The sequence below is a fragment of the Protopterus annectens genome, chromosome 3.part0, assembly GCF_019279795.1.
Source record: "Protopterus annectens isolate FY-2018-M chromosome 3.part0, PAN1.0, whole genome shotgun sequence".
Lineage (NCBI taxonomy): Eukaryota > Metazoa > Chordata > Ceratodontiformes > Protopteridae > Protopterus > Protopterus annectens.
Window position 1 is genome coordinate 17,999,342 of NC_056731.1, and position 20,788 is coordinate 18,020,129.

General features: G+C 44.0%; 1 protein-coding gene across 1 annotated transcript in view; it reads right to left on the reverse strand.

The window, feature by feature from the left end:
* MYO3A (myosin IIIA) overlaps positions 1-20,788 on the reverse strand; it is a 2,697,794-nt gene that overhangs the window by 723,650 nt on the left and 1,953,356 nt on the right. The gene's annotated exons all lie outside the window — the stretch shown is intronic.

Here is a 20,788-nt window from a genome sequence, read left to right on the forward strand (position 1 = left end):
CAGTATAGGAAATGTATTCCATCATGTAGATGTATGTGTGTGTGTTTATGTGCAGATATAGATACATACATATATATATATATATATAGATATATCAAGAACATCCCATGTGACAACCAAGCATTACAAAGGAATGAAAAGGGAAACACCAGCAATGCCTGTATTATGTAATGGTGTTGTCCTATATAATATCAAGACTCCCTCAGACAGACATGTGCCATTAATACACGCAAACATTTGTACATTGGCCAAATACATCACTCTGTGCATGTTATTTACATTAACACAACAGTTCCTGTCCAATCATTATGTGAGAACAGTACTCTTGCAAGGTGCTGTTTGCGACATCATCATAGTGGGACCGGTAGTGTTGTGTGTACAATGGGGTCATCCATATCACGTGTACCTGGAACCTTTAGGAGTCATGTGCATACTAGGATTGTGTGCTTGAGAGACAGGGGTGAGAACAACTGGAGTATGTTGTGATGCATATTAAAATGGTTACATGTGTCCAGCAGGCACGTGTGTGAAATGGACAGCTATGTATGGGGCAAATGTTGTTCTAGGAACCGAATGGCCTTTTGTTTCCGTAGAATGAGAGTGGGATGTGGGGGAAGGAGAGTAGGTATGCTCATGGAGGATAGGTAGGGTAGGATGACAGACAAGACAGCATACAGGGTCGGTATATGACACATGTGGGGGGATACACCTCTGAAGGGAAGGGTGTTCGGCAGTCACAAGCTCCTGAGCCCCCAGATGGAAATAGTGGGACGGAGGTCCCCAGCCATGGGCAGCCACCATTGCACCAAAACATCTGCAAAGGTGGTAGTGCTGGGGGCTGTCTAGGAGAGCAGCCTCACCCTGTAAATGTGACACTCTGCCCTCGAGCTGGTGTATCTGGCCTCAAAACCCCTTTATTGAGCCCCCTATGCACCACATCTGGGACTGTACGACAGCGGACATGTTCCTGTCTGGACCTGCTCCCAGGGGGGACAAGCCCCATCCTCAGTGGTGGTACCACCAGAAGGTGGTGCAGAGCCAACAGAGGTGAAGGTCCAAGGCTGGGCCCCAGATGTGCTGGTGCCCGGTGCCATGGCCAGCTGAAGTGGGACAGGAGGTTCTGCCGGGACCTCCAAACCCATACAGCCTATGGTGTTGCAGTTTAAACACAGATATGGCTTAGTAATAGTCAACAGCATTCAGGATTACTTATAACAGCATGCATAGGTATGACCATCAACCCAACACAACATATGGTGTACATATGCAGAGGGAGCACAACACATGCATATATACTGCATGGCATCTGTACAAAGTGTAGAAGATTTGTGACTGCAGCTATGAACAGTGGCCCATTATTGGCATGTCACTGAGAACCCCAGACAGTGTCTGTCATACCACTGTTTCATGTGACATATGTCCAATCAGGGATGCAATGGCAGTAACTCATCACTATCACCATGTACTGACTGCAATCCTCACACTATGCTCCTGCAGTTCACAGTGAGTAACACAGGAAACAAATGGTTCCACACACTGACCAGTCCACAGATGGCCCTACAGATGGGGGTCCCTCACAAACAGAGCATTGTCTTGTCAGTTTTAAAACATGCAGAATAGCCATTACCATACACAACTTGTTAAACATGCAGTTGTCTCAACGAAGCATAGCTACACTTACATGCTGCAGTCATGTCTGGCACATCACCCTCCTGTCTTTAGGCTATTTCCCACTGTGTATGTTGTTTGAGGAACATCCAGATATCATCTGTGATGCTGTTTACCAAACACCAGATCCAGGTACCACTCACAGCGACTGTCATGGGCAAACACCAACATGATGTTCCTAGATATTGTACTGTGTTTCCATGCGATTGGCTATGGGAACATCATCACAGCTGTTCCACATGCAATCAGCTAGAGGAGGACTGCAACAGGTGCAGAGGACATCACCTGATCATGACCATCACTTACAAAACACAAGCTGCTGCTGAGCAGGTGTACAACTCCACCTACACCAGAGAGTGTGTGGGAGGGACAGACAGAGGCAAAGTACATCAGAGAAGGGCTTGGAGACTAAAACCTAAGCATCATCTGTCACACACCTACCAGTATAGGGGTTCAAACCCCTGACTGACTAGTCATTACTATTACAAGTGTATGCAGTTACTCCATGTGCCACAAAGCTGACATGTTGGTGTGCTGTAAGAACATATATGTGTGCTGGTGAGCGACATCTGCAACAGAGATATAGTAGACATACATTAGGTGTAGCACACATGGCTGTCCACATGAACGGATGTCATTGTCAACACAACCATACTCTCTAATAGACTCACACTGACACTCTTTACCAGGCCCACAAATACACTTCCAAACTATATAGTTTGCCACACTGCAGTAATGCACAGGTACTACATGCACTACAGGGGATATCCAGAGGTTCTATGGGCTAGGGCATGTGAAAGAGTTTGACATCTGTTGGTATGCCAATGCAAGATGGCTGTACAAGGCTGGGTGAGGGGTAATCCTTGGCATCACCCCACCCCACAATGGTGTGCAGTGTGGTACAGGAGTGTAGTGTCTGCAATGTCCCATACAGATGAGTATTGTATGAACTGTCCTGACATCCTGGTTACCATTGTATATGGCCATAGCTTTGCAATGCATGCCATGTCTGTGCTAGATAGTCCTTGACATGGACATTGCCTGGGATGTACACGTCCCACAATAATGTACAGTGATATGTACAAGTGTACCTGGTTTGGCTGGCACATGTTGTGTACACAGACTGTTATCCTCTGATATGCCAATACTAGCCTGGTGTGGCAGGACTTGCTTATAGACAGCAGGTTGACCCTGCACCTGCATTGATAGAATGATACAGGTATTCCCTGGTGTCAGTGGCATCGGTCCATACAGGGCACATGTGTAGGCATTGTATGGCCTCTGTGGATCACATTTGATGGCACCACATATGTTGCAGGCATCCAGTGGGGAACATAGTGAAGGCACATTGTCCGCAATTATGTGCCTAATGTACTGCTGTACAGGGTGCCATGCCCTCTGCAGCCTACTGCAATCACGCCATGCCTACTATCTTTCATCAATGTGCAAGGTACTAGCAACTTCGCGAGATATTCTAGACAAGTGTGTCTGTGTATGACACATGGGTTCAGAACATATTCCAGGTAATATTAGAGTTGCATACTTTGTTCACCAGGCCTTTTGCCAGATGTAGGGGTATGGCTTGCCAACACAGTCCCTTGGCTGACTGACATATGTACTCCTTGTGAGGTGGACATTGTGACATATAATACGGACACCATATAGGAAAACTACAAAATCCGCTCTCCAACATGTCCAGTGGTTAGACACTCACAGCCACCTCCACATAGGCTCTGACTGTCAAACACACACACACACACACACACACACACACACACACACACACACACACACACACACACCTGCCATGTCTTGGAATAGAACCCCTACCTAACTAGTGTATCACATTACAGCATTATGCAGTTACAGCATGCACTACGGAGATTACTGGGTTACAGCAGTCCCAGAGGTGTATTACTAGGTGGGTGACAACAGCAGGATTGCCAAAGGTGGTTATGTGAATTGTAAAGAGTGTGCATACTCTAAAAAACATCGTTCCTGTCTCAGGCAGACAGAGACACACACACACACACACACACACACACACACAGACACACACACACACACTTGGCCTCTCTTGGAATAGAACCCCTACCTAACTAGTTTATCACACTACAGCAATACGCAGTTACAGCATGCGCTATGGAGAACACTGGATTACAGCAGTCCCAGAGGTGTATTTCTAGGTGGGTGACATCAGCAGCATTGCTAAAGAAGGGCATTCCAAGTGTACTGCGAGTTGTACATGTCTGTTATCTGCGTGTACCCGCTACTTTCTGTCATGAAAACACATTTACACCTGCTTACAACTGCTTAAAAGTGTCTTATGCAGTCCTAATTGACAGTATCAACAATGCTTGCAGATCTTGAATCCTGGACCATGCACATTGAGGTCACTGGACGTACCACTAAGTCATCCGGGTTGTATACATGTTGCATGGAGTCTATCATGCACATCCTACTACAGGTATTCCACAGTACTGAAAACAAATGGGACAATCACTTTGTGCACATATGTACAGTACCCTTGAATGTACTGTACTCTGTAAAACAGCAAAGACAAGTCTACATCTGTACAACTGTCATAACTACATATATATATATATATATTTATATATATATATATATATATATATATATATATATATATATATATATATATACACACCTACAGGATGTATACACACACACACACACACACACACACACACACACACACACACACACATATATATATATATATATATATATATATATATATATATACATATACATATATATATATATATATATATATATATATATATATATGCATATACACAGACACAGATATATATATATATATATATATATATATATATATATATATATTATATACACGTCTGAACACACTTTGTGACACAGAAGGGTTCAAAAGGAACTGATGTGTACACAAAACAGAGGCATCTCTTGTGTTATAACATTTAAATCATAGGCAGTTCACCAGAGAAGGGATGGTTGTTGTGTATGTGGAGTTTGGGGTGGGGAATGATGGCTAATGTAATCTACCCCAGGGATTGTGGAGTTAAGGTGGGGGAATGATGGGTATGGACCTACACCCCAGCGACCACTTCTGTGTCACTGCTCGACAGTGGCACAGGAAAATAACATACCCAACTGTAGTCATGCTTGACTGTGTATTCTTTACCATTCCTAACTATGTAATACTTTGTAGACACCTGTCACCACAGATGGCTACCATGGTGTGCTAAAAGACATTACACATGTGTATGCCTGGCTACAGGGTAGTCACACACACACAAACATGCACACACTTGCCAGTATTGTGCATATACGTCATGCCTATGTAAAGTAACCAGTACGGTGGTATGCAGTTGGGGTATGTGCCACAAAACACATACAATTACACTTACTCTGATTCCACTTCTGAGTTGCGTGACATCACAGGACCGATTACTTTCAGTTGGGAGGGGGGAAGAGAGAGGTTTAGCAGCTGACAAGGATAATGGCCAGTGCAAAAGGAGGTATCTCTCTGGAATGCAGCAAAACCCGCTGTCATGACAGGATGAAGACATGAATACACACACACAACCACACTCAGCCATTTGCTGACATGCGCTCAGGCATTTGCTGTCACACACACAAACAGCTGCCAGTGGTGGGATCAGAACTCCTGCCTATCTACAGATCACTATTACAGTACTCCACAGTTACAAGAAATGCCACAGAGATTACACATTCCAAGGCAGTCAGACTGCCCTTCTAAGATTGAGGACAACAACAAGGAGACTGACAGTCACAAAGTACTTAGCTGTAAACCTGTGTGTTTAAAGTAGGTGTCCATTCCAACCTGTATGCACAAACAAGACACATCATCTGCAGGTAGGCCTGAGAGGTATAGTTGTAGCACAACAGGAACCTGAACTGGAGTATGGCCATCTGTGGAATGGACAGCTACTATCACTATACAGGGTTACAGTGGGCATGCTCATACACTTAGTAGCACAGGGCCGTTTGGGATGCACTATGACTACAACTACACAAGGTTATACTGGGCATGCTCATACACGTAGTAACAAAGGGCTTGTTGGATGCACTGACTCAAATTAGACAAGGTGGCAGTGGGTACGCTCATACACTTGGTAGCACAGGGCTGCTTGGGATGCACTTCAGTTCTAACCACTGAAGGCCACAGTGTGCATGCGCAAACACTTACATGTGCAGAACACGTTGTAATGGACTCCTATTTTAAACACACAGGTTTACAGCTAGGTACATCTTACCTGTCAGTATATATGCACATCATACTGGTTTACTACCTGATACCTGTATGTGGCCCGTAAATGATATATCTGTGTCTGTGCTGTGTGATACACATGCATACATGTACATGAAGTACTGACATATATATGTTAAGTATACACATTCATGCATGTGTGGACGTGACAGATAATAGGTTAACTGAGTTGCACAAGCAGATGCTACCTACAGCATGTGTCACAAACCTTGCTGCCCTGAAAGGCATACATTGATAGCAGGTTGTGGAGAGTGGCATTATACGTGGAACAGCGGCATGTGCAAGCATAATGTGTGAGCCACCTTGTGTAATGGTACTGAGGTGGCGATGTCAAGATGACCACTCCTGGCTGTGTTAGTTGTTGTCATTATTAGCAGGGCTGCTACCCCAAGTATATCACACATTGGTCATATACCCAAGTTCTGCTGCTGTCCCGTCACCTTACATGAGGCATTTGCTACCAAGCACATTAACGCCATGTGCAATGATGTCATAGTATGAGTGGCAACTGCTAGACCAAAACAATGAGCCAATGTCCTGCTGTTATTATGAGGTTGTCCAGTGTCTGTCATTCTGGGCTGTCATGACCGAACGATGAGCCTGAAACACAGAGCACATGCATCCATGTTTCATGTGTGTGTGGATAATACCTAGGTCGCATGTACTCATATAGCTGCACTCCAAGGCAAATGCCCTACAACCTTAAGTAACACCCTGACACCTACATGACAATTGCATCGGAAGCTTATGCTAACCAGTGCTAGATGTGTGGCTTTAGTAATCCATTTGCTTAATGTAGAACCTACAATGGGGAATACTGACATCTGTGCAGTGAGGAACACCTGTCTGAAGGCTCTGTAGTGCACAATTGCACTACCACCATATAACTCAGATCCAGACATGTGGGCCATAATGGTGGTATGGACCATTCCAGGTGGTGGTGTACACATATTCATAAAGGCTACTCACATGTAAAGACCACTACTCCGACATACAGGTGACAGTGGCAAATGCTTCATTCTAGGTTGTATCCCCATATACATCCACCACCTTGTTCCCAGACTACCAACACACATCCATATGTGATATGGCATAGTATGGTAGACCACCAGATAACCCTCGATTGGTGGACTGTACCTAGGCCTACATCAACTGTGCAAAGTACCCATGTACAGACACAGCTGCATAATGTGTTATGCTATGCAATAATACCACTGTTTGTAACCAGCTCAGTTGTACACATAGCAGGGTCCCTCAGATGTTGTCAGCATTAACACGGTCAACTGTTGCTGTACACCAGTAAACAACACCCTCATGGTTGGATATGACCTAACCATACCTGCCCTGGATATGTACATCCTACACTCATACATCATAAATGACATTACCATAGCTTGCATTATCCTTTCTACATACAGGTGGCTACAGTTATTATACACATGCACATGGCAGATAGCATGCTAACAGTACATAAGGTTTGATATCTATGCTAACAGAGGTAATATTCCCTCTACTGGTCACCCATGACATTTATTATATCATACAACACCCCATGTGGCATGTATGTTTTTAGACATGTCCACCTAATGCAATGCCTACAAACATACCCAAATAACAGGACCAACACAAGGCCTGTATTGACAGACACAGGGAAATCCAGCTCTGCTCTGTATGTTCCTGAGTAGTCACAGGTGATATGTACATGACATGTACAGCCTTGTGTGGCCACAGCTATTACATATACCCTATGTCAACAACTGCAAGCCATGCATGCTCTGGACATTAGCCTTAGTACTACAATAGCCAGTACATGCTGGGGTGAGATGTTTACAAGCCACAGACCTTGCACATGATTGAATGAGTGTACTGCCTAGCTCTAACAGAGCACATTGCTGGCACTCTTCCAGTAAACATGAGGTGTGCATGGCAAATATGATGTGCTCACTGTTGACCATTACAGTGCCCTGGCTTCACCATGGCACTGTCAAGTAACAGTTTGTAGGAGCATAACATGGAATAATGCTGTGTGTGTCTTGCTGATATGTGCTGTTGTAATATATGTACACTTGGCTACTCGGTGAAAGTGGTGGTGTCCTACCAGTACATGAATACAACATCCATTATGGTGTAATGCTCGGCTATGTTTCACACATGGCGTGGGGAAGGTGTGGAATGTATCCTCTTGACCTGCTAGTGCACTTACTGATGTAGACCGCATATATGTACATGTATTGATGTTTGTGTAGAAGCCATGTGTGTGCAGTGTCTGTTGTCTGAAGGTGACTGTTGTCTTAGTACATCATGCTGTTGCAATACAGCCTCAACATTGCCAACTGTATATGGTGATATGCTCTAAGTACAGTAAGCCGTACACGAGGTATGGACAGATGTTTGGACATGACTACTAAGCTCACTGGTGTGTTACAACCAGTCCTACAATATCCTGTGTAACTGCTAAGGTCAGGTTTTGTTAATTGACATGGAAGACAGACAATGTAGAATGCTGTAAGGGTGACATGGAAATCAAACCTCATGACACCTGCAACAGTAATACCTCCCCTGTGCATATATTGTGCATATATCAGCACGGTTGGCAAAGGAAAGAGTCAGTATGCTTTGTACCGGATGCAATAGTGCTGTACTTCTGTAGTACCTATGATGAGATAGGCAGGTGTCTGATTCACAGTACTGGCACGTGTAGATTTGTGTGTCCATATACGTCACGTATGGTTGGGAATACATCCCACATGTTATCATTCTCCTGAACACTGTTGTTGACACCAGTACAGAGTGAAGTGTAGAAAGAAAGGCATAGGCAGGTGGTTAAACCTCACACATGTAAAGTATCTGTATGTGTGTGACATAGGTGTATATCTTTGTGAATGTCACAGTGTGTGTGTGTGTGTGTGTGTGTGTGTGTGTGTGTGTGTGTGTGTGTGTGTGTGTGTGTATGTTTGTGTATGGCTGTCCATGTGTATGGCTCTCCAGTCCATTCAGTAAGGCTGTATTTTACCATAGTGAAATGTTAATGCTCCTCCCCCCATCCATTCAATGCAATCTGGCGTCCCTGTTGATATAATCAATCGTAGATGGGCATTCTAACCACCTGTTAACATGTACAGCCTGGGGTGTGACCTGTTGTTACATAGCCTACTGATGGACCCCCCTTCCCACATACACTCAATGCACTGTAGTATCCCTGTCGATGTCATCGATCTTAGGCCATTCCAACTACCTGTACATGTGTAATCTCTGTGGCACATCTTGCAATTGCGTAGTACTATAATGATGATATGCACATAGGCAGGGGTTCTCATCCGAACACTGACAACTGTGTGTGTGTGTGTCAGAGTGCATGCTACTGTGTCTGTGAATCCCTGAGTGTGTGGGTGTGTCTGTGTTTGCATGCTGTCATGGCAGTGGGTATTACTGCTTCCCAGTGAGAAGCCACTATTTCCACTGGCCTTTACCCTTGTCATCTGGCATACCACTCTTTTACCTCCTCCGCGCTCCAGGTAACTATACTTGTGATGTCACCCACTATGGATGTGACGGCTCTGAACACAGTATCTTACTACACAGCTATCGTGCTCTTGGATCATTAGAACAGTAAACATAATTGAAACATGGGAGAATATAACTGTGATGTGGAAGCTACAAAGTGCATGCAGGTATTGTCATACTGACCTGTGGGTAGTCAACATGTACATATGGGACACTAACCGCAAACACCGACATCCCCCAGCACATGCAACTACACCTGAAAGAGGAAGGTAGAATGTCAAGATCAACATGCTGTTAGTGTTGTTACACATGATACATACTGTCAAACATACAAAATGCATTCTAAAACTGTAATACATGGTATGTCTGCTGCCTATCAACACTACTCAACAATATTAATCTACAATTGTCTACCTAGTATGTTCACCCTGTGCATCAGACCATATGAACATGTCCCTGCATCGATGGTGTGGATGACAGGGATGTGGCACAGGCGTCATCATATGCACAGGGTGATAATGTTTGCCAGAGGCCTATGCTGAGCCAATGGATTACATCATTTGTGTGTGTTAGGGCCTGTAATATCACTGGGCATGTGTGGATGTTATGCGTGTGTGTGTTGAGGTGCCCTATATTTGTTTCCAGTGTATGTGCATGCATGCGCACAGGTCTGGCATGTGGCTGGCCTACACAGGGGTATTATTGACAGCTGCAGACTGTAAAAGGCAGGTTTCACAGTTCATGGTGTCCGGCCAAGACCACATAACCTGCGCCTGCCAGGGGTTGCACGGGCACTACCAGGCAGAGGTCCAGATTGGGTACTGTCTGATGACACATGTCCACTGGAATCATGTCCCTGTTGGGACCATCGAGGACCATGTGCATGTGGCCTGCTGTTTCCTGGTGTGGACTGCACAGCAGAGCTACATGGCTGCTGCTACCGCCACTATGGGAGCAGGAATATGCAGTAGCATGTTTACGTAGACCTTCAACAGGTGATGTAGCTGACCTACGTCCACGTACCCGATGCCTCACTCCCACCAGATGTTCCAGCACAGACATTCCACACTTGAGGATTGACATGCCATGGTCAAGGACTCCCACCATGTTACTTAATCGTCTATCCAAAACATCTGCAAGATGATGGTGAGCATTTGCGAGTGCCTGGATGTTTTCAGTTAATGAACGGACAGCAGCCCTCTGATGCCTCAGACCTTCTCTGTTGTGCCATTCAGCACATGCCTGTGCCTCCATTACAGCCCAAAACATATGTATGGTGATTCCAGATGATGTGCTTTCTATCGCAGGGCCATGTTGGCCAGTGGTCCTCCTATGAGCTGCGCTGGGCACATGCCTATCTGGGACATCACCAGTCTGTTGACTGGGATCATGGTGTGCAGGCACACCTTCCATAGTCACCACACTTACCTGTTCCATGCTACCACCCGCCAACTGTCATTCCTCTAATGGCCACTGGTGATGGGGTATGTGCAGGCAGGGGAACTGTGTGCGAGGATGAGGGGGAGACAGGTGGAATGGCAACCAATGGCACAGATTCAGCCCCTGACAACCCTGCTGTGCCTCAATCATACTATCATCATCACTGCTAGAGTCTGTGGGGACACTAACATCAGGTGGACCGCAGGAGAGCAACACACTTACATCAACACCTGTGAGGGGAAGACAAGAACTGCACATTACACGTTATACCAGGCACACACAAACACACACAGACAGAGACACACACACACACACACACACACACACACACACACACACACACACACACACACACACACACACACACACACACACATGCATGCACACATGCACACACGCACACACACACACACACACACACACACACACACACACACACACACACACACACACACACACATACATGCTACATGCAGATGATATGGCAGATGACATTCAGTTTAGACAATTATAGTTTCAGCTTAGACAATTATAGTGGTAGTTATCATACATCCCTGAGTTGCACACAACAGCATGCATGTGTTATAGCAGACAGCATGCACCTTACATAATTATAGTGGTGGTTAGCATACATACCTGTATTGCACCATTTGCGTTAGTAGCCTATGCCCCATACATGCAACACAATGCATGCACTTTGCACCATTGCACCACACTGCCATGGTGTGTGCAACATACACCACATGTTAACAGACCATTGCTGACCTTTGTACATCTGCCACTGATGCTTTGTGTTGGCCACCACCCCTATGTGTGAGGACATGAGCAGTAGGGTATGTCGACTGCATACTATGTTTGTCTGAGCCCTAGCTTGCATATCTCCCCCAAAACAGTGCATGTCTGTTCAACATTATTCCACCTACCCCTGATCTGAGTCTAGACATTGTGCATGTGGCTGTACACACATGTTTGACATGGCTGTCCCTACTTTGCAATGGTGCCACAGACCAGCACAGGTTTACAGTACACCAGCCTGCTTTGTGGCGTATGACGTTGCCAATCACATGTAGTATGACATGTCTTCTGCTGACATGTTGAATGACATGCATACATGTGTAACACAATGGTGTCCTTTTCAATCTACAGTACGGTAATGGTGTTCCAATGCAGGGACGTGTTATACTAACATGGGACTTCAGCTGATGCAATGTTGTCTGTCCACCCTACAAATATGCAGGGACATACTGCACATGGAGCTGATGTGCATAGCCATTGCATGGCATCATGTGGGTTCATAATTGCTATACAGTGTGAGCTACTGACACAGTTCATAGCCATGACTATGTTCACATACAATACATATCTAATGTGGAATGTGACCCACATCACTGAGGTGTATACACAATAAACCCTAATGTGGAATGTGTGACACAGGTCACAGAAGGGTATACAGATGACACCCCTGCACATCTGCAACCATATTACTGATGCTTGGCAGCTATGCCCAGACATGGCTAACTTAGCAGTACTCTATGTCCCACATACCATCTGTGTACCTCACACACATGAGGAGCAGGCATGGCAGTGATGTCTGACACCAGCAATGTGAATGTACTGTATCTGTGGCTTGATGTGGATGTATGTGTATGTTGTGCAACACATGTATGTATTTGGATACTGTATAGGTGAATGCTTCCATGTCATGGTACACTCAAGATGTTCAAGACATGTTATGTGGTGGTTTTATGTTATGCCTACACAAGCTGTGCACAGGCCTGTATGATGTTTAGTGTTTCACATCTGCAATATCACCATTACACAAAGGCCATAGTTGTATTGTGTCGAGCCAATGTATAACAGGGTGTACACACATGTACATCACTTCTACTGGTTTTGTTGCTTCATGTCTCTGGCCATCCTCCATGGTCACGTGTACACATGTTCAGTCCAATGATTGTGATGGCCATCTTATTTCACATGTCGGTGTTATCCCATATGACATACACCCATATATGTCATATGCTCCACTGAGGAGACAAAGGGTGGTATGTATGGGATGTGAGACAAGTTTTGCAGGATAGTTGAGCAGTGTTGCAGTCAGCCCACTACATGTCATGGACATGTCAGATAGCACATGACACTGTGTGACATTCATAGCAAGGGTATACTCCACAAGGGTGTATCCTGTGGGCTGGTCATACTCCAGCTCCAACACATTTAAAGTGTGTGCACACATATGCACTCTGTACAGTACTGTTCATATTCCCAACATGTGTAATGCTGATATGTAGTACTTGTCCCTACAGTGGAACACACGTCCACCATTGTATTCACTGTTGTCCACACATCTGGCAATGACAGTTTGGAAGGTTTAGTGTAGGTGTTTCATATAGTCTTCAATGGTTTCACATAGGTAAACAGTGTAATGCATTGCAGGTCTGACCAGTGTCCATTAACAGGACCACCATACATTATGTGTACGTGTGTTATAGCAGATAGCATGCAATTAATATGTTCCGTGAATTATCAAGCCTGGTAAATAATAACAATCTCACCTGACACAGGCTGCTGTTGCTGCAAAATGCAAGAGGTACCTAAACAGGAGTGTCATAGCAGTAAGATCATTATCCACACCTATGTGAAAGCTACAGGGTGCACTGTCCATGTTAGCACATAAGCCAGTACAATACACTATACTATGGGGTATGCACATCTGTGCATACAGAGAGTAGCAGACTATAGTATGTGGCATATGTGCATACATGCCTTGCATATGATGTTACATTACATATTGTACAGTAACACATGTAACTATGTGAAATATAGTTGTGTTTTATGTGCAGTAGTGATTTACCAGGCAACTCCAGGCTCGGTGGTTGAGAGACACCCACCTCCACAATACCAGCTAAAGCTTGTGGATGGAGGTCTTCAGGTGTCCCCAGGTTGGCCAGTAGCTCCTCGGTACATGTGAGTGGGGGCTGGGTGAGTGCCCCCCCCCCACATGTTGCCCCTTGTTCCCTGGCGATTGCATTAGCATGCTGTTTTGCCCATCTTATGAAGTCAGTGCAGTGTTGGCGCACCTGCTGATAGGTGCGATTGTGACCACCAACATCATTTACCCTCCTGCAGAGTTCCTCCCACAGGACATCCCACTGCTGTGCATCCTGTGGCACATGGCTGAAGAGCATTGTGTGGTTGTCAAGAAGGTATGGGATGAGGACCTCATCCTCCAAGTGACTGTATGCTGGCAGTCTGCTACATGGCATACCTGGAAGATATAATGATGGAGACAGGTCACAGTAACTCACAGAGAAATACAGCAGTACAGCTGAACATACATGTGTATCATATTTATTAAGATTACAAATATGTCTTTGCAATTCTACATGACACTAACACCACTGACATGTATACGTCACACACATTTGATACCTACTGCTGAAGTGATGTTATCCCCATATATGTGTGTGTCATGTGATGACATTGCTCATACACCATGTGGATGTTGTCTTGACGTGGGCATGTCTGTTTGCCTGTACTGGTGTCTTTACCTATCAGCACATGCCTGAATGTGTTCACATTAATGCAGTCAACCTTAATGCTGTGTATATGTCAAATATATAGTCATACATGGCCGTTAGGGACATGACCTGTGACTCTGCAGACTTGCAAACATGTATGTGTTTTGCCATATACATCTACATGGCACTGTACAGCTGTGTAGCATCCTGCCATGTATTGCCTGTGTTGCACATGTGTAACACATGGGACAATAGCTAGCCTGATGGTATTTGCAGGGTTGGATATCAACCATAGCATGTATAGTCATAGTGATCTAGTAGGATATATGCCCTGGGCATTTATGAGCTTAGGCAGGCAGGTTCTCTAGCTGTAGGCAATAGACAGGTAAGTTTCAGTGGCCAGTTCAAGCAATGCCACAGAACTGATACACATGGTTACTGATATATTTGGCATGTGGTCATCACACCATGTCACAGAGAGGGGAGATGTGCAGCTTCGCTGGACAGGGATGCATAGTATGGCAAGAGTATGTTAAGTATATGGGACAGAGATCTGTCAAGCATGTTGTGATCCTTGTACTAGAAATGTGGATGTCCATGACATATGTGTTTATTTGGGATCAGGATGTGTTAAGTGTAGCATGTCCAACACCTCTGGGTTGGACATGGCTTTATTCAGGGTAGGCTGGATGCTACATAGTGCAGCTAGGGATTGGGAAAGGCAGTGTAGGCCATCTACACATGGGCAATAACCCTTAAAGGAAATATGTGATCTATTATGGGTCACATGGGTGTTGAGTATGGCTGAGCAGTTATCTAACCCAAAAACCTGGAATGGTTCGGAAAAATAAGCACAGCCAAAAATTTACGCGTTTCGTCCACTTTTAATTGTCATGAACTTCATCAGAAAATAAACCATCATCATTAACAGTGTTTAAATAATATTCCATATAATCACGTGTGACTTTAAAAGCCAATCAGATGTTTTAGTTTTTGCTTTTTACCTTATTAACGTAAATATATTAACAATCCCAAATGAAAACCAATATAAAATGTATAAACACATATACACTCTAAAAAAATGTGTGTATTTTTATATATATTTATATGTGTTAGAAAAAGTTAATGATGATTTGTTTTCTGGAAATTATGAAACAAAGTTGGAATGTAGAGAAACATTATGGCAGATAATGCTTAATTCAGATGAGTTTCCTGGTTTGAATGATGCTATAAATATAAAATGTTTTTTACAGGCACAGAGATTATAATATTTTTAACATATAAATATATATAAAAATACACACATGGTTTATTTTCTGATGAAGTTCATGACAATTAAAAGTGGACGAAACGCATAAATTTTTGGCTGTGCTTATTTTTCCGAACCATTCCAGGTTTTTGGGTTATTTAGTTGTGTTCAGTTTTATTCTGAGCAGTTATCTCTATATTCTTGGATGGCACCCTGCATGATTAGGGGTGCCACATATGACTACCTGTCTTATGTGGTGAAGTAACTATCAAAGGAAAGTACTGTCCAGCTGCATCCCATACACACAATTACCATTATGTTGACAGCTGCCTAGGTGATAGTTAATGGGTACAGGGTTTGTAACATAGGGAATGAAAATGCAATACTTAGCTGTCAGATTGTGGCCATACATCACACACCACACATCTGACACACTAAGGCCCTTCTGTATGCTGAGCGCAGCACACATTGAGTTGAATATTGCTCATAGTTCATAGTCATTTGCAAACATCAATAAGCCGATGCCTTCTGTGTTAGTCTGCGTGGTATAAATAACAAAGAGGGGGAGTACCAGGAATGACCCCTGTATTACTGTGGCTGGTACTGGTTTGATGTGCTTGTATTAGTCAGACACCTTCTGTAGTGTTGGTTCTGCCAGCAGTCCAGTTGCCAACCACTCCTGTGACATAGGAAAATACATCTAGTTTACCGAGTGTAGCTGAAACACAGTATGGGTGATAGTGTCCTACGACCTGGCAAGGTCATGATATGCAGTGTGAATCAAACCTACTGTCATCTACATCTGTACCAAGTACATCAAATATGTTGGTCACGGTTCATGGCTGTACAGACCAGACTAGGCAGAGTAGTTGTGCACTATGTCCCATTATTAATGGTGTCTCCCCCTTTGTGGGGTGTGATAACTGTTGCTGTGCACCATTCGATGTGTACACAGCCTGACCTGGAGCTATGACTGAACATGATGTGTATGTGGATAGCTGAATGTTATTACATTTGTGTAGGATACACCCTGGGATGTTGACAGGTCCCATGAAAGCTGTATGTATGGCTTTAGAGAGTGCAGCTTGTACCTGCATAGTCATTAGTACAGGGGCCCTGTAGTGTACATGGATATATTACTAAGTGTACCTGTTGGGGAGGTGGGAGTGGGTTTAGGTTCTCTGAGACCCTATCTGGATGAACAGGTGCTATTTCTGTAGGTGCAATACTTCCCATGCCATAGTGCTGTGCAGCACGGTAGGTCTTGTCGCTGCCATTACGATTAATGACACAGCTATAGAATGCTCTGTGCTTGGCCTCATAATATGTGGCTGATTAGTTTCACAGTAGATTTGTGTGGTTTTATATGGTGTATCTGCATCTTACTGAGGCTGACCAGGGATTACCTACACTCATGTGTGTTCACTCTTGCAACAGTTACTACCTCCTGTGGTACAGTTTAAAGCATGTTACCACCAGTTTGTTTTCTTGTTTGTGTTGGGTTGAATCCTGGTTCTGTTTCAATGGCACAATCACTGCACATATGTGACTGCTTAAGGTTCATTTGTGTAGGATTCAGCATTTGCACATGCGTTGTCCATCTGCATGGGTGCCATGACAGTCACCACTCTGCTCTTAGGAAACATAACATTGACATTGGAGACTAATTATGTGCAGCATGCTGTTAGCCCTGTTTGTGTGACTACTGTGATCCAGGTCAGTGGGGTCGATGGAATCCAACATGCATTGAGTGCAGGTGTTGGTACATGAGGATTCTTCCCAGTTCATAATGGAATAGTTGAGAATAGCCATCATTATGGTTCTGTCTCAGACCTAATCTTCCCTATTACAGCACATTATGACAGTTGGAAAGTCTGTGGCCTGGTGGGTGATCTGTCTTAAGGTGCATTTTGAATTCCACTTTGGCACAAAGGTAGTTGCTCAGCATAATGCATCTGATGTTATGCAAGTGCAACTAGCGTGGGGCTGTACATATCCTTCAGGAATATGGACACACCTGTGGCCCATGTGTTCCAATTAAGGATAATGGGCAAGAGGTGAGGTATGTGTTATAACATGGTCATGCAGGTGTGCTCTCCGGAGCGTTGAAACATGTCTCAGCCACTGCACCGATATGTTCTCCATGTTAGGGATTGACATATGTGTGTCCATATAGTGTTTCTGACATGTATCATTGTGTAGCGTGACCTGCATTTTATTGCTTGGCTGTCCCTGTAACAGCAGTGGATCCTCACTTGAACCGTGCATGATGAAGGCACTATAAGGGAAGCATGAGCCCTAGGCAGTATCCAGATTCCCAGGGGTGACAGGTGCAGGCCCTGTATGGCAAAGCATCATGGTCTGTCAACCATGTTATCCCAGGATGACAGATACTGGATACCCTTTGACATGCACCACTACACTAGACAATTGTGGAATACAAACTTTTTGTCCCTGTACTGCAGTATCATTCTGGCCAATGGCAGAATGCTACCCAGGCCTTGGGACATACCTGCATGGGCTACAAGACCTGACAGTTCCTACATGTGTTTCCATGCCATCCAGGCTACTGCATCACAGGTCCTGCACAACAACATGGAATATGCCAGAGCCATGTGTATAGTTCAAAAGGTGGTCTGAGTATATGAGTATATGGCTAATCATGGCAGACAGGCAGCTGACAGTATGTATGTCCTCATATAGGTCGGTGTGTAACATAGTGCTAGAGTTTACATTCACAAATGAGTACTGTTGGGCATGTTTCCAGTCACGTGTTCAGAGGTGTGGCACAATTATGCAAACTATGTCATACAATTTGTGTATTTCGGTGTCTGTCTCTTCCTGCTTGGGGGGTCACTTGTTTGGCCAGATACTTAGACTCGTCTGTGAATGTGTGTGATTTCTGGTAGTGTGTGTGGGTGTCCTTACTGTGTTCTGATAAGGGTATGTGTTGGTTGTGTTGATGAGCTGTATGTGTTAACCTACACCTCATGACTGCCCAGTCCAGTCATGGCTGTAGTCTGGGCTGCCTTCCAGCTTACACCTGTAGCTGCATCCCAATCAATGTGTGGGGTGTGGTGTTAGGTGGGTTTGGCAGTGTACATGGCATACAGATTACATTCCCCCAGGATGGCCACATACACAAAGCTGACATTAGAAAACACCAGTAGCTGACTAGTGGACATGCCTGTATGAGCAGTCAGTACAACAAGTACCAAGTACTGTATTTAGTTTATGTATTGCCTATGAAGATGTTTAAGACAGTGATGCTCACATGTAAATATTTCTGTTATGGACGTGATAACACTGGCTATTGCAGAAACATTGTAGCTAACTTTAGCAGCAATCCTCCTCTGAGGAGCACATCACATCCTGTTAGTTGATTACAGATGATGCAAGTGTCTACAGGTCTGTTTCCTTCACTGTGTATATACTCACATATCCAACAGGACCTTGAGCTCTGTTGGGCACAGACACCCACTCTCCAAACAGAGTCATGTATCAATAGACTCTGATGCCACTATCAACATGATCAGGATATAATCAGATAGTGTGAGCCATCACCTATGATGTGGCTATTACACATGGGCAGCTGTCTCCTACATCTTACACTCCTACTGCAGATGTTACACTGGAGTTAAAGATGATATGCAACCTGTTTCATTACCAGTGCTGTGCACTACCTTACATACAGTATGTGCAGGCAGCTGCTAGGTTGGCAATGAGAGGTTGGGCTACACAAACCTGGTAGTTCAACTAGTGTGTCTGTACTCTCAATATCCACTCTATGTAGGTGTGCACATAGTCATTTGGCCCAGCCCTGTAACAAGGGTCACTACACATTTGTGTAACATGTACACATGCACAGCTGTTATTGCTTGCAAGCGATACTAGAGAGGTGGATATTACATGTGTTATGTGCATGGATAGTTACCTGGCTCTTTCAATTATCTTTGCTATCATGCTGCTAAACTGTCAGATGAATACAAATGCTATGTATCCTATCATTGAGTATTGTAATTGCCAATAAACATAACTACTGTTTGCATAACATCACAGAACTGCTATATAGAATAGAATACAGATCTGCCTAGAATACTGTACTTTACACAGTTATTGGCACAATATCCCACAATGCACACCATATTTGCATGGTAAGCCCACCTTTAACATGTTCATCTTACTTATACACCCATACATATGTTGACTGTTACAATATATTGACATATACTATCCCCTGTTAAAGCACATACATTTTGGACCAATCCTGACACTGACAGTGGCTGGAAGTGAATTGGTGGGTTCCAAGCCCATATCATCCCTTATGTTGTATGTGGAGTTTGCCATGTGACCTGCAGCAGTACACACATAGAATACTACAAGCATTACTACTGCTCAACAATACATCGCTACAAGATAGCTATTTCCACTATATGCATTGATTACACTGTAATTCTTACAGTAGAGGTACTACATACACAGACATACTACATGTTATACATACCTTCTTAGTAATTGGAGGTGTTATTAACTAGTATAATACTCATTTTCGGTTCATCCTTCAGTGTTTTGTACTGTCCTACAGGCAGATACAGATGGTTTGAATGTGTGACAAGGCAACCTTGTATAGGTTCAGATCAGTAACATGTACTATCCCGATGACCAATTGGTGTTCCTAAGTAGCTAATTACATGCACATCAGCTGCGCTGCTACTGCCTTAGCCAATATCATGGCTACAGTGGAGTATAACTGAGTACTCCACTTGGGCGTTGTCCCTTTGCCTTACTTGTGAGGAAGACAGCATGGAAGTTTTGTTTGGAATCTGTTGTGACAGCTGTATGGAGACGAGCAGTAATATATTGTGTGTAATGCCTAAAGGATTTGGTCTAAATGTGAGTACTGCTGTTATATTTCTGAACATTTCCACTTGTGCAGGGTTTGTCTGTACCTATTACTTCTGCATATGTTTCAGTCTGGCCAGGTTGTTTGACCAGCTCAAGGCTGCATAGCTATGCATATAATGTTAGGGGGTTTACAGCATGCTTACCAGACATATTTAGTTTGATGTTACTGTGTATCATACTGTTCTGATAATCAGTACTCGATAA